The sequence below is a fragment of the Odocoileus virginianus genome, chromosome 12 (assembly GCF_023699985.2).
Source record: "Odocoileus virginianus isolate 20LAN1187 ecotype Illinois chromosome 12, Ovbor_1.2, whole genome shotgun sequence".
NCBI classification, from domain to species: Eukaryota; Metazoa; Chordata; class Mammalia; order Artiodactyla; family Cervidae; genus Odocoileus; species Odocoileus virginianus.
This window is the reverse complement of record NC_069685.1, coordinates 40,580,196-40,596,937: the sequence shown is the minus strand read 5'-3', so window position 1 is coordinate 40,596,937 and position 16,742 is coordinate 40,580,196.

Genomic DNA, 16,742 nt, shown 5'->3' with positions numbered 1-16,742 from the left:
CTTTATTGTGCCAATCTTTGCATGAAATATTCCATTGGTATCTAATTTTCTTGAAGATATCTCTAGTCTTTCCCATTCTATTGTTTTCCTCTATTTCTTTGCATTGATCACTGAGGAAGGCTTTCTTCTTCTTTTCAGTGAAAAGGACATCTATTTTGGGTATTAGTTCTAGAAGGTCTTGTAGGTCTTCATAGAATGGTTCAACTTCAGCTTCTTCAACATTACTGGTCAGGGCAGAGTTGGATTACTGTGATATTGAATGGTTTGCCTTGGAAATGAACAGAGATCATTCTGTCGTTTTTGAGATTCCATCCAAGTACTGCATTTTGGTCTTGATCCCTGTCTCCTGTACAATGTCACGAACCTCTGTCCACAAGTCATCAGGCACTCTATCAGATCTATTCCCTTAAATCTATTTCTCATTTCCACTGTATAGTCATAATGGATTTGATTTAGGTCATACCTGAATGGTCTAGTGGTTTTCCCTACTTTCTTTAATTTAAGTCTGAATTTGGCAATAAGGAGTTCATGATCTGAGCCGCAGTCAGCTCCTGGTCTTGTTTTTACTGACTGTATAGAGCTTCTCCATCTTTGGCTGCAAAGCATATAATCAATCTGATTTTGGTATTGACCATCTGGTGATGTCAATGTGTCAAATCTTCTCTTGTGTTGTTGGAAGAGGGTGTTTGCTAGTGAATCACTGGAAAAGACCCTGATGCCGGGAGGGATTGGGGGCAGGAGGAGAAGGGGATGAGAGAGGATGAGATGGCTGGATGGCATCACTGCCTCAATGGAGATGAGTTTGAGTAAACTCCAGGAGTTGGTGATGGACAGGGAAGCCTGGCGTACTGCAATTCATGGGGTTGCAAAGAGTTAGACACGACTGAGTGGCTGAACTGAACTGCATTTTGGACTCTTCTGTTGACTATGATGGCTACTCCATTTCTTCTAAGGGCTTCTATCCCACAGTAGTAGATACAAGGGTCATCTCAGTTAAATTCAGCCATTCCAGTCCATTTTAGTTTGCTGATTCCTAAAATGTCAATATTCACTATTGACACCTCCTGTTTGAACACTTCCAATTTGCCTTGATTCATGGACCTAACATTCCAGGTTCCTATTCAATATTGTTCTTTACAGCATCGGACTTTACTTCCATCATCAGTCACATCCACAACTGGGAGTTGTTTTTGCTTTGGCTTCATCTCTTTATTCTCCATTGATCTCCATTAGCATATTGGGGACCTACCGACCTGGGGAGCTCATCTTTCAGTGTCCTATCTTTTTTCCTTTTCATTCTGTTCATGGGGTTCTCAAGGAAGAATACTGTAGTGGCTTGCCATTCCCTTCTCGTTTATTTATTTATTTATCTATTTTTCCTCTTACATTTTTTTTTCCATTTATTTTTATTAGTTGGAGGCTAATTACTTTACAATATTGTAGTGGTTTTTGTCATACATTGGTTTTGTCATACATTGACATGAATCAGCCATGGATTTACATGTATTCCCCCTCCTGATCCCCCCTCCCACCTCCCTCTCCACCCCATCCCTCTGGGTCTTCCCAGTGCACCAGCCCTGAGCACTTGTCTCATGCATCCAACCTGGGCTGGAGATCTGTTTCACCCTTGATAGTATACTTGTTCCAATGCTATTCTCTCAGATCATCCCACCCTCGCCTTCTCCCACAGAGTCCAAAAGTCTGTTCTGTACATCTGTGTCTCTTTTTCTGTTTTGCATATAGGGTTATCATTACACATCTTTTAAAATTCCATATATATGCATTAGTATACTGTATTGGCTGTTGATCTTTCTGGCTTACTTCACTCTGTATAATGGGCTCCAGTTTCATCCATCTCATTAGAACTGATTCAAATGAATTCTTTTTAATGGCTGAGTAATATTCCATGGTGTATATGTACCACAGCTTCCTTATCCATTCATCTTCAGATGGGCATCTAGATTGCTTCCATGTCCTGGCTATGATAAACATTGCTGCGATGAACATTGGGGTGCACGTGTCTCTTTCAGATCTGGTTTCCTCAGTGTGTATGCCCAGCAGTCGGACTGTTGGGTCATATAGCAGTTCTATTTCCAGTTTTTTAAGAAATCTCCACACTGTTCTCCATAGCAGCTGTACTAGTTTGCATTCCCACCAACAGTGTAAGAGGGTTCTCTTTTCTCCACACCCTCTCCAGCATTTATTGCTTGTAGACTTTTGGATAGCAGCCATCCTGACTGGCGTGTAATGGTACCTCATTGTGGTTTTGATTTGCATTTCTCTGATAATGAGTGATGTTGAGCATCTTTTCATGTGTTTGTTAGCCATCTGTATATCTTCCTTGGAGAAATGTCTGTTTAGTTCTTTGGCCTATGGACCACGTTTTGTCAGAAGTCTCCACCATGACCCATCGTCTTGGGTGGCCCTACATGGCATGGCTCACAGTTTCTTTGAGTTAGACAAGGCTGTGGTCCATGTGATCAGATTGGTTAGTTTTCTGTGACTGTATTCCATGATAGAATTTATATATATGCTAATTTAGTGCAAAAAGCATCCTACTAAAATGTGAGCATTTCATGCTAGATGCAAAGATTTTTAATGTTAGTTGGTTTAGTAAACAAAGTCCACAATTTTATAGAGATAAAGAGATAACTATTGATTTCATCCCTGGAATTTTTTTATAGTTAGTTGAAATTATAGAAACTAGTTACATATAAGTCATATAATGAAGCTATTTTCTAAGATACCATTATCCATTCATTTATTACCTTGCTCATCAGTATTTGTTGAGTAGTTGACATATACTAAGGATAGGATGGTGAGCCCATCAGACAGACTAGGAGCTCCATAAAGCCATGGAGTCCACTCTGTGTACATGTCCATGTATGTTGACTTATTTGTTAAGAAATTAACTGAAAAAATTAATGTCTCCTTTTAGGGTTTGCTTTATTTTAGATTCTATAATTTGATCACTTTCTTTTTCATATTCCTTGGACTTTAGAGTTTCATTACTTCAAATTAATTCAAAATATAATTGAAACATAAAAGCAAACAAGTCTTTTTATGGAAATGCTAAAAGCAATGTTTTGTAAATTTGTTGAGAACTGTGAAATTTGCTTACCGTCTCTCATGTGATATGGCTTATTTATCTATGGCAACAGTGATGGAAAAAATTAAAGCTATTCTATATTTAACCATATTGCCTCCAATGCTATATGTGACCAAAATATGATTTCTGATGGAATGTAACTGAGGTCTGCTAAAATGTGTCAGGAGATCTAATAAGTACATTAAATAATACTTTTCATACACTAGGTGGGAAAATTTTCCTCACGCTAGGTAGGGAGTTTTTAGATGTCAAATGTGTTTTGCCATTTAGAAAGAAGTGATAAAAATTACCCTCTTAAACAATAATTATCCTGCTTTCATTGATGTTTGGGTAATTTCAACAGTAAGTTAATGGGAGAAATTTCTTTATTTTTTCCTGATGAAATATAATTTATTAATATCTCAGTTGTGGTGTTGGTACAAATGAGGAAGATGATAGGAGGATAGTAGTAAAAACCCATTACATTATAACTTAACATTTGTAACTTATTCTATTTGTTTCAGTGGCTGTAATGCTTCCCTTTTCAGTCACCCACTCCACTAACACTTTCTTATTGTTTGTTGATCTAACCCAATTCTGCTGTGTTTGGTTTTCTCATGGTGATGTTTGAGCCCCACCACTCACATATGCACACCCTCTCCATAACCACATTTGAAGACCATAATGCTTGCAAATTTCTCAAACTTGTCTGTATTATGCCCCTCTTTAATTCACTAGCTACTCATTCCTTGACCTCTACAATGAAACAACAACCCTTCCACAGACCATTGAATCTGACCCTTACAAGATCATCAAAGACTCTTCATCTTTAAACATACCCCTCCTCTATCTTTGCCACCCCCAGTGCTACTGGTAGAAACCATTTGTCTCTAGGATCCCAGAAATAATATGAAGTCACCCTGTGTGTCCGGAGAAGGCAATGGCACCCCATTCCAGTACTCCTGCCTGGAAAATCCCGTGGACAGAGGAGCCTGGTAGGCTACAGTCCATGGGGTTGCGAAGAGTCGGACATGACTGAGTAACTTCACTTTCACTGCTCACTTTCATGCATTGGAGAAGGAAATGGCAACCCACTCCAGTGTTCTTGCCTGGAGAATCCCAGGGACGATGGAGCCTCATGTGCTGCAGTCTGTGGGGTCGCACAGAGTTGGACATGACTGAAGCAACTTAGCAGCAGCAGCAGCAGCGCCCTCTGTGTCAGACAAGGGGCTTTGTTGCAACAGAAACTGGTGTTGGCCATCTGTATCCAGCAGGATAGAGAGGTGGTGTGCCATGATCAAGTGGGATTCATCCATCCCAGGATGGATCTGCAAAGCAGTCATGTGATGCACCAAGTTAACAAGACAGAGGAAAAAAAAATCATGATCATTACAAGAGATACAGAAAAAGCATTGAACAAAATCAAGCATACACTGATGATAAAGACTCTTAATAAAGCAGGTGTAGAGAGTGGTACCTCCACATCATAAAGTCATTTGATGGCCAGCCCACCCAACAGGACTGCTCTCTTGATTTCTGTGCATCTCCTGCCTGATCAGTCCATGCATAACCTCCACCCACTCATATGATTGACCTTCGCTTTAAATGATGGAGCCCCAATCAGTAACTGTCTATGTGTTTGCCCCCAACCCGTGGTCCTCAGCTGGTTATTGATCTACTATGATAGTGGATCAGTGAGAAACATCCCCCCCTGTTGGTCCTTAATATGAGGGACTGTGAGGGGCATTTTGCTCTGCAGTTTCCCTGGAAACCCCTCAGCTAACCTGAGGTCAATTTCGCCTGTAACCGGGTACTTGCTTCTCCCCCAGTAGCAAAGACTGTGGCCATTTTCTGTCCTGCCCAGTGTCAGCAGCACACTGCGGGGTGTTGCTCCAGGGTCTTGCTTCAGATATGAAAAATTCCCTATCCATTAAACCACTGATGTCTCTGTCACTGACTCCAGATTCTTTCTTTGGTCTCAAGGCTGGGCTTGCAGGCCTGTGGCATACAGTCCAAACTTCATATAAGACAAGCAACTGTTAAGCTATGGTTTTTCCAGTAGTCATGTATGGATGTGAGAGTTGGACCATAAACAAGGCTCAGCATTGAAGAATTGATGCCTTTGAACTGTGGTGTTGGAGAAGACTCTTGAGAGTCCCTTGGACAGCAAGGAGATCAAATCAGTCAATCCTAAAGGAAATCAACCCTGACTATTCATCGGAAGGACTGATGCTGAAGCTGAAGCTCCAATACTTTGGCCACCAAAGTATTGATGCAAAGAGCTGTCTCATTGGAAAAGACCCTGAAGCTGGAAAAAATTGAAGACAGGAGGAGAAGGGGATGACAGAGGAAAAGATGGTTGGATGGCATCACTGACTCAATGGATATGAATTTGAGCAAGCTCTGGGAGATGGTGAAGTAGAGGGAAGCCTGGTGTGTTGCCGTTCATGGGGTCATAAAGAGGTGGAAACAACTGAGCAACTGAACAACAAAAAGAGAAAAAGAGGAAAACATTCCTCTTTTCAATTACACCCACAAAAGCAAAGCAAAATACCTAGGAATAAATTTAACCAGGAAGTGAAAGACATTTATATTGAAAAATACAAGACATTAATGAAGGAAATTGAAGAACACACAAATAAACAGAAAGAAATTTTGTGTTCATGGGTTGAAAGAATTAATATTGTTGAAGTGTCCATACTAACCAAAGCAATCTACAAACTCAATACAATTGTTATCAAAATTCCAAGAGCATTTTTCATAGAAATAGAACAAATAATTGTAAAATTAGGATGAAACCAAAATACCCGCCAAATAACCAAATATTTAGTAATTAACATAGCATGTTATTGGTATTAAAAAACGACTCATAGATCAATAGAGCAGAAAGAGACCTTGGAAATAAACCCACTCATAAGTGGTCAATTAATTTACGATAAAGAAGAATATACAATAGAGAAAGGACAGTTTCTTCAATAAATGTTATTGGGAAAACTGGACAACCACATGTAAAAGAATGAAACTCAAACCACTATCTTATACAATACACAAAAATTAACTCAAAATGGATTAAAGACCTGAACAGAAGCCCCCAAATCATGAAACTCCTAGAAGAAAACATAGGAGGAAAGCTTCCTGACATAAGCCTTACAATAATTTTTTGAATCTGGCATCAAAATCAAAAGAAACAAGAGCAAAAATAAACAAGTGGTGTTGCAGAGGAAACAACAGAATGAAAAGGCAACTGACTTCAAGGCAGAAAATGTTTGCAAACCATATATCTGATTAGGGCCTAATAGCCAAAAGACATAAAGAACTCATACAACTCAATAGCAACAAACAATCAATTTGATCTTAAAATGGACAGGAGATCTGAACAGACCTTTTTCCAAAGGCCAACAGAGAGATGGCCAACAGGTACATGAAAAGATGTTCTATATCATTAATCATCAGGAAAATGCAAATGAAAACTACAGTGAAATATCACCTCACACATGTTAGAATGGTTATTATCAAAAAGACAGAAAAATAAAAAGTTTTGGCCAGGATGTGAAGAAAATGTAATTCTCATGCACTGTTGGTGGAAATGTAAATTGGTGGAGCCACTATGGAAAACAGTATGGGGGTTCCTCAAACAATTACAAATGGAACTGCCATGTGATTCAGCAATTCAAATTCGGGATATTTATCTGAAGACAATGAAAACACTAACTCAAAAAGATACATGTTCACTGAAGCACTATTTCCAATATCCAAGACATGGAAGCAACCTAGGTGTTCATCAATGGAGAAATGGATAAAGAAGATGTGGTACATTCATACATACACATATGTACATACAAGGGAATATTATTCAGATATAAAAAAGAATGAAATCTTGCCATTGGTGACAACACTGAGGCCCTTATGTTAGGTGAAATACGTCAGCCAGACAGAGAGAGACAAGCACCACTATCATAAGATCTGTCTTATATGTGGAATTTAAAAGCAAACAAACCCAAATCAACACCAAACCCAAGGTCCTAGATACAGAGAACAGATTGGTGGTCGCCAGAGGCAGGGGTGAGGTAGGAGAAAAAGGTGAAGGGGATCAAAGGATAATTCTTATCCTTTGAAAGAAATAAGAAGATAAGATAAAAACAGATAAATCATTCATATACATTACTCCTTAATCCACCTTAGAAGTTGCAGAAACACACCAAAACATTAAGTACCACAGAAAAGTAAATAAAGAACTAATGAGTTAAAGCTCATATTATTAGTTAGTCTTTTCCTAAGAAAAATAGTCAGTTTCCAGCTGGTGGGGGCCTCGTGGGCCGTGGGAAGCTGATGAGAACGTGTCCTTGTGGCTGGAGCTGTTGTGCCTACCCAGCAGACACCTTGCACAGCTTAGCCTCCAAGCTTCTCCAGGAAGATGTCAGTCTCATCTCTTCACATAAAAGTGAACTTCTCCCAGCCTGCATCTTTTATCAACCCTCATGATTCTTCTTCTTCTTCTCATCTCTTTTAAAAAAATCTCCACTGCCTGACAGATATTTCCACTTGGATGAATAACTGTCATCCCAAATTCAATATGTTTAAACCCAAATGCATACTCTTCCCTCTCCTCTTTCCAAAGAAACCTTAATGCCACATTATTCCAAGGACATCTGTACAGCTAGCCTTTTACCAGGCTGAAAACCATTAGTTATTTTTAATTCTCAGTACACTCCTGTTTTGGTTCCTATGTTCTCTTCCAACTTATCCATCTGAGATATCAGTTTATTTAATTTACTATCCATTAGTGACCTTGTGTGCAGAGCTTTGGCTTTGCAACAGGTCCCCTGCTAAGTTTCACTTAAAATGTTAACAATAGTAAGTCCAATGAGGTTACGAAACTATTTGAGAAATAGTCACTGTTAATAGAAAAAAAGGAAAAAAGGAGGGAGGGAAGGAAGGAAGTAGAGAGGGAGAGAAAGAAGGAAGGAAGGAAGGGAGAAGGAAAGGAAGGAAGGAGGAAAGCAAGGGAAGAAAAGGAAAGATTAAGATATGTAAATAAAAGAGCACTCAATAAAACTTGGGAGAACTGGTTCTCCTCGTGCTAGTTAGCTCCAATAAGACATTAAACACTGCTGGTTTTCAGTAACTTCATCTATGAGATGGGGGTATTAGTCTGTGTGGCATGAGATCTTTCCAGTCCTGACACTATGACCTTTCTTCAGAAATCCCTGTTTTCTAGGTTGCAATCTTCAAGCTAGATTATGAGAGAGCCGGAGTCAAGTACAGACCTCAGCAGGCCTAAAGAGGTGCTCAGGTTACTAGAGGGGTGCCAGAGAGCATGCAACTCCCCAGTGTCCCCATCCTAAGAAATCAGGACCTGCGATGCTGAGCCAGGGTCAGGTGCAGAACCTGAGAGGCTTTGTCAAGGGTAAGATAGGGCTTGTCCATGGCTACTAGGTGTGGTGCAGAGAGAGGGGTAACCCAGGACAGCATCTTAGGAAGACTGAGTCAAAGCCAACCAGACCACCAAACAAATCTAAACCATCTAAAGGACTGGGTCATCCATCCAAGACATGGAAACAACCGAAGTGCCCATTGGCAGATAAATGAATAATGATGTGTTGCATATATACAACGGGATATTACTCAGTCATAGGAAAGAAGGAAATAACGCCATTTTGCAGCAACATGGACGCAACTGGAGATTATCATACTAAGTGAAGTAAGTCAGAAAGAGAAAGGTAAATACCATATGATATCACTTATAGGTGGAGCCTAAAATATGACACAAATGAACTTATCTATGAAACAGAAACAGACTTGCAGACATAGAGAACAGACTTGTGGTTGCCAAGGGGGAGGAGGTCAGTGAGGAATGGAGTGGGAGTTTGGGGTTAACAGTTGTAAACTATTTAATATTGCGTAGAGAGTGGATAAACAACAAGGTCCTACTGTATATAGCATAAGGAACTATACTCAGTATGATAGATCATAATGGAAAAGAATATTAAGAACTTTATTTATAGCACCAAATTACTGTACTGTACAGCAGAAATTGACACAACATAGTAAATCAACTATACTGTAATTAAAAAAACAAAGGACTTAGGCAGACAGGAGAAAAACATATTGGGTTGGTCAAAACTTCGTTCCGGTTTTTCTTTTTTTTTTTCATTTATTTTTATTAGTTGAAGGCTAATTACTTTACAATATTGTAGTGGTTTTTGCCATACATTGACATGAATCAGCCATGGATTTACATGTGTTCCCCATCCTGAACCCCCATCCCACCTCCCTCCCCATCCAACCCCTCTGGGTCTTCCCAGTGCACCAGCCCTGAGCACTTGTCTCATGCATCCAACCTGGGCTGGTAATCTGTTTCACCCTTGATAGTATACTTGTTCCAATGCTATTCTCTCAGATCATCCCACCCTCACCTTCTCCCACAGAGTCCAAAAGTCTGTTCTGTACATCTGTGTCTCTTTTTCTGTTTTGCATATAGGGTTATCATTACCATCTTTTTAAATTCCATATATATGCATTAGTATACTGTATTGGTGTTGATCTTTCTGGCTTACTTCACTCTGTATAATGGGCTCCAGTTTCATTCATCTCATTAGAACTGATTCAAATGAATTCTTTTTAATGGCTGAGTAATATTCCATTGTATATATGTACCATAGCTTCCTTATCCATTCATCTGCTGACAGGCATCTAGGTTTTTCGGTAAGATGTTGTGGGGGAACACGAATGAATTTTTTGGCCAGCCCAATATATGAATCAGACAAAAATTCTAGAAATTTTCTCTCAGGAGAATTTTGTCAAAGGATGATCATGTTCTCTGGCCTGGCTCTGTCTCTGTGTGTATATGTGTATGTGTGTGCCTGTGTTTCTCTGTCTTTTTGTGTCTGTGTGTGAATGCTAGTTTGAAAGGAGTATGAAAGGTTAAAGATAAAAAAGCAATGGGCTAAAATATGAATGAGATATTATATAATGAATGTGAATATATGTAAATTATTCTGTTAATGCTTTCAAGACATTGGATAGTGAAGGAAAAATATAAGTCACAGTTATAAGAGGGTATAGATTGAAAATAAATGCTTGTTGAGAACCTACTGATGTCTATATGTCGCTTCTAAAGAGTCAGCAACATATTACACAAACCTAGACCTCAAACCATGCCATGATTTTCAAGTAAAACTAAAATTACCACAATGCTAGACTAAAATTACCCTGCTTAGCATCTTCGCTGAAAACCACACAGAAGAAAGAAGAAAGCATGCACAGCAGACGAGTTAGGAAAGACTGTGAGTTGCCAAGCCTTCTGTGAAGCTCCTGCGGGTTCGCCTGAAACTTGATGACACCCCCCCACCCCCACCTCACGTTTGTGGAGGAGGATGAACTTGCCCTTTCAGGCTGTGGAGTGGTCACCGGGTATGACCGCACTGGCCACAAACACATTCAGCGGACTCTTGGGACAAAGATGTAGTTGAGGCTATAACCTGCCAATAAAACGTTCCTCTCGGCTCTGTTCTTTGCAAATGTGTGAGGACAGAAACTGAGGCTAGTATAGGTTGGAGGTCAAAGGTGACAGGTTTTCCTCTTAGCTTTCCATCTGTCACTGCAGCAAAAATCCCCAAGTACCACTGTGCTCAGGCAGCTCTGAAGCTGAAAACCTTCTACAAGATTTGCATGTGAGAACAGGTTTACTCTTTTCTGCTGTTTTTTTTTTCTTTTAATTTTAAATTGAACTATAGTTGGTTTACACTGTAGTGTTAGTTTTAGGTATACAGCAAAGTGACTCGGCTATACATGCATATATTTTTTCCAGATTCTTTCCCCTTGTTGGTTATTACATACTATTTAGTAGAGTTCCCTGTGTTACACAGTAGGTCCTTGTTGCTTCTCTGTTTTATATTTAGTAGTGTGTATATGTTAACCCCAAGGTCCCAATTTTTCCTTCCCCTTTTTACCCTTTGGCAATCATAATGATACAAATGAACTTATATACAAAACAGAAATAGACCCACAGATCTAGTTTACTCTTTACTTTCCCTCCATTTATTTATTTCTCATTCATTCATACAACCTAGCTATTGTGTAAAATTTATGCTCTAGGTCCTAAGAAATAGAAATAAAGTGGTGAAAAAAAAGAAAGGGGCCCTGGGCTCACAGAGCTTATCATCCAGGAGGGGATACAGACAATGACCAAATCACTGCAATGCAGTGAATGTTACTATCACCGTAGAAGTGCTATAGAAACACAAAAGGTGCACCCAGTCGAGGAGTGAGAAATGGATTTTGAAGAGAATGACACTTCAGATGAGACAATGAGTTAGCTGCTGCAAGAAGAAGACTCTTGCAGAAACATGCATCAGTGAAAGCAGGCTAAATCATACTGAGAGAACAAAAGAGAGCTGCAGGACTCCGTGGTTGATGTGTCCCGCATGGGTTGGCTGCAACTCTGAGACAGGCTGGGACCTGGGGCACTTTGCTGCAGTGTCTGCACCTGGACAAACATCTCCTCAAGCCACAAAATACAAAGAAACTATAAGGGACTAAAAATAACTGTCATGGGCAGTTGGGGCAAATTATGGACAGCAAGATACAAAAAAGACCAAAACAATCCAACAGCTGCTTCTGAAGAGCCTGGAGCAAAAGGAGGGGGGTTGGGAGCAAAAGCAGGATACTACACAAGCTGTCTGCACTAAGCCATCCCTCCCACCGGAACCCTGGACACACCCCTACCCTCACCCCATGGAAGGAACCAGCTTGCCCCCTCTTGGGGCGTGAGCAAGGGAAACTTTTACTTGTTCTTGCTCTCCCAAATGCAGCAGGGCCCCCAATAAAACCTTGCCTAAATTTCTTGTCTGGCCTCTCGTCAATTTCTACTGATTTGGGAAGGGCAAGTACCCCATTTGGTATCAGCTCTGCTCTGGTCTCTACCTTCTTTCTCCAAGACATGAGTTGACAGGCCCTTCTTCATCTGGGCCATCACTTGTCTTATGGCAGAAGGCAGACATCCTGTTGAGGCACAGGGCTATTATCCCCAAGTGACATGTGCCACTTCTGCTTACATTTCACCGGGCAAAGCAAATCATGTGGCCAAGTCCACAAGGCCAGGTTGTGTAATTCCCAAAGGACGTGGCAGGAAACCACACTATGAACTGGACTTGGTAGCAGAAGGCTGAGACCATCCATCAATGTTGTGAACAAAGGGACAGACCAGTCATTGAGTGGTGCAGTCTCAGACTTCAAGGATTGTCATGCTCCGTGATCTTAGATGATGAAGTGGAAAGTGACAAGGCAAGAGCTGGGGCAGACAGGCTCCACAGGCCGCCTTAGAGAGAGGATTTCATCATGAACGCTCTGGGAGCCTTTTCTGGCTGATTGGACTGTGGAAACTGGACTGGAGAGAAGTCAGATTGAGGGAAGTGTGGATTAAGTCAGGTGAAAATTTACAAAACCTGAATAAAGGCAGTAGGAAAAAGATAATAGAATTTAAGGGGTGTTTGGAAAATTGAATCAGCAGTGGTTGGAGAACTCTTGTATATGAGGGATTAACAGCAGAACATGAAAGGAGGCAGCCAAGTTTTGTTCAATTCCCAGGAGAGTGGTCTCAAGCCCGACATAGAAACACAGAGCGGGGTCAGGCTAGGGAACAAGATGGTAAATCCCATTTGGGGACTTTTGATTCTGGCTCTTGGAAGACATTCCAAGAAAGGTATCAGTGAGTCAGGACATATTTAGGTCTAAGGTTATGGAAGAAGGGAAATCTGAGCTAGAGGTGTACAGAGTTCATCAGGATATAGGCATGAACTGAGCTGAATGGCTGGTGTCACCCAGATGCTGTGTGAAAGAGGGGAAAGGATGGAAAGACAGCACAATACAGACACCTTTCCAGCTGAGATTTTCTAGCCCTTTATTAAACACACACTTTCCAGACTTCTGTTTCTCTGTCTTAGAGGAAGTGCTCTCATTCCCAAAGAAAAGTTTGAGACAGGTTTTCCTACAGCTCTCAACATAGCCTGATCAGAAGGACAATTAAACCACACATGAGGCAACTTGGGTTCCAATTTTCAGCTTTGCTCATAGCAACCATGTGTCTGTGTTGTTATCCTGTTGATAAGTTGTGTCTGACTCTTTGAGACCCCATGAACTGCAGCACATCAGACTTCCCTGCCCTTCACTAACTCCAAGAGTTTGCTCAAAGTCATGTCTATTGAGTTAGTGATGCCATCCAACCATCTCATCCTCTGTAGCCCCCTTCTCTTGACCTCAATCTTTCCCAACATCAGGATCTTTTCCAATGAGTCGGCTCTTTGCATCAGGTGGCCAAAGTATTGGAGCTTCAGCTTCAGCATCAGTCCTTCCAATGAGCATTCAGGGTTGATGTTCTTGAGGAGTGACTTGGGAAATACCTTAATCAGCAGTGTCTGAACTTTCTCATCCTGAAACGGGGGTGTTAACACCTCAGCTCCCTCCTGAAGGAGCTTATCAGGGCTGGGAAAGCTACATAGTACAGGTGAAAGCTCCTTGAAACTTGAAGTGCCTTTTAAATACAAGTTGGTGCTATACCATTCACCCGAGGAGGGGAAATTCCAAGATCTATTTTGAGATCTCATAAAATATGAAGGAAATAGAAAGTCCTTTGCCAAATCTCATAAAAGCAAAATTGACAACATTTTTGACATGACTCATTCTTCTCTTGAAAACCGACTATCAGATAAGGGTCGGCTCCTTTCAAATAGAAATTTACGGAAAATAACACTTTTAAGAAATTGTGTTGGACTGAGACTGTTATTTTTTCACATTGCTCACTTTTGAGGTGTCTTGTTATTATTTACACATGATTTAGCCTGTGGCCCTGGCCCTAACCCTAATATTTATATTTCCCCTTCAGGCAGATACATTTAAATGGTAGTAAAATATTTAAGTTTTCCAATTTTGTCACCAAATTTTCAGTGATCTTTTTTATGGAGCCCTCAGTATTAATCAAAAGCTTTGGATATCCACATTCTTAAAAGAAGATTAATTCTAGAAGATTTCTCTAGAGATGTGAATTACAGTGTTTCCACTGCCAACATTCCAGTGAATGTGTTTTCTATAACTGACATTTTCAAACAGTAATTATGATTCCCTTTCCAACACTTTTTATTTATTTAGATTAGAGTAACCTTCACTGTCATTGCTTATGTGTTTTGTTCTTGTAAACTCCTACTTAAATCACTGTAGTGCCCTCTATCCAAGCAGGTTATGGGAAATTTTGGACTCTTGGTTGTAGGGTCGAGTGTTATTTTAAAGACCCTGTCAAGAGTGGGACTTGTGCTTTCAGCTTACTATAGATTTTTTATTTTCACAACCAAAAAGTGTTTCAAATGTGAAAACATGATAAAATTCATCATATACCACAAGAACTATCAACTACAATTTAGAGAGAAAAAGAACTTCACTACACATTTAATTAACTTTCTTTAAGCTTTGTTAAAAACATGCTTGGTGCATACACATAAAAGAATTTGTTTTGTCCTTGAGTTAATCTCTAAGCTATAATATACAAGCTGGAGGGGTAATAAATGTTAGGTATACAGACCATTAATCACCACACTCACCCCAAGCATCACTATCATTTTATATGTTCTCAGTCAGTCCTTAGAATCTTTCTTAACACAATGCTTTGGGAAGCCACGTCCAGTCACTTACCTGTTTGCCCCCCTGAGGCCAGCAGTCTTCACAGGTGATAAATACAAATAGTCAAACATATTTCATCCTACTTTATCTATAGTAGATGTATCTTGTATGTAAATTTTATCTTTGAATATAAAAAATCTTCCATAGAACTTAGCCTATGCTATAAGCACTAAAGCTATAGGCAACTACCTATTTTTTAATAGGTATTAACACTACTTATGGAATAATAAATTATGACTCTCCTATAGTACTGTCTCTGTCACGCTTTGCTACTATCCCAAAATGATGAAGTATTTGCTAACTGTTAACCACTAATGACTATTTAGCAATCATTCCTACACTCATTTCAAATAAACTGTGAATTTAGGAAGGAAAGAGTAAGTTGATTTTAAATCTTATGCAAACTTTTGTTTTATCACTTCCATGACTACAGTTTATTTTCTCAAATCTCAGCTAATCTTTTCATTACTGTTTGTAAAGCAGTAATAAAATGGACATTTATTGTGCACTAATGTGGAAAGTTATCATTATTCTTCCAGAGCACATCTTATGCCTCTTAATGAGAGGCATTTTCCTTTTTCACATTCCACTGGACTCTTCCAAATGAACGTCCACTAACTGCATTGTAAAATTGCACCATGTAGTTCTTGAGATCATGCAGATGTGTGTTGACAAAATAGCTACTTCAAACTTTGTGCATGGCCTTAAAAAAAGTGTTTTAATGACTAGGAAAGGAGATTTGTTCAAGAAAACAAGTTGACGGTAAGCAGCTGTTCTTGTTTTATACATTCCATCTGTTGTACCACATTTTCTATCTGTCCCCTTTTCAAGTCAAATCTTCAACAGATTCATCTTAGTCATTCATCTAATAGTGAATGTCTGGTTTGGTACAGTTGTGAGCCTTGTAACAAACTAGTCAGTGAGTTTTACCCTGTACCCTGATGGGGAGCCTTTGGCAATCTTACTGTAGTGCATGCTTCTTACCTGATGGCATGAAATCGATTTCCAAGTGCTAGGGAAAATGCAATAATATATCATTGTCTATAGCACAGCAAAGAGATCTTAAAAATACAGTTTGAGTAAAAACACATCCAAAAATATTGGCTTCAGAAGTGTGTCTGGTATCAACACACAATATGTCTCTTTGTAGATAGCCCACACTTAAAACTCACTTTGAATCAACTTAATAAGTCTTTGATGGCTAATTAGAAAAGGCTCTTTATGTAAAAAAGAAAACGAACATAAATTGCTATTTGTTGATTTTTATTGTGTATTTGCTGGTTTTTATTGTATATTTTTATTGTGTATTTTTGCTGGGGTATAGTTGTGATTGTATACTCATTAAAGTAGACTGCATAACTCACTAGTCATACTACTTACATTGGATAATCTTATAGTTTCTACCATAGAAAGTCCTCTGTTGCTTCAGAAAGGCTCATAATTCATGGGTTACATCACAGTATTGTCGGTTTCTCCTGAATAACCACATGTCTCAAATGAGAATTAAAATGACTGATGCTGTGATTGTGTGGCCTTGATAATTACCAGAGAGCCTAAGAGGTCTAATTTCCATGACTGAAGCATATTGATGGGGAGGGGGGGAAATGAGTGTTGCTGCTCTTTGAACCAGAAATCAATAATTTGAGGTTTTCTAAATTAATTATATGACATGTTGTTAAGATTTTACTAGATAACAATAGAACTAGTGAAATGTCAGTCCACGTAAACAAAGTAAAATGTAAAAGTTTTAATATGTTCACAGATATAGATGAATATACCACAGTTGACAATTTGAGTTCCTCTCAAGAATATTTTCAGAAAAAAAAAAAAAAGAATATTTTCATCAGGGGCTTCCCTGGTGGCTCAGTGGTAAAGAATCTGTCTGCCACTGCAGGAGACACAGGTTCAGTCCCTGATCTGGAAAGACCCCACATGCCACAGATCAAGTAAGCCTGAACACCACAACTACTGAGGCTGTGCTCTA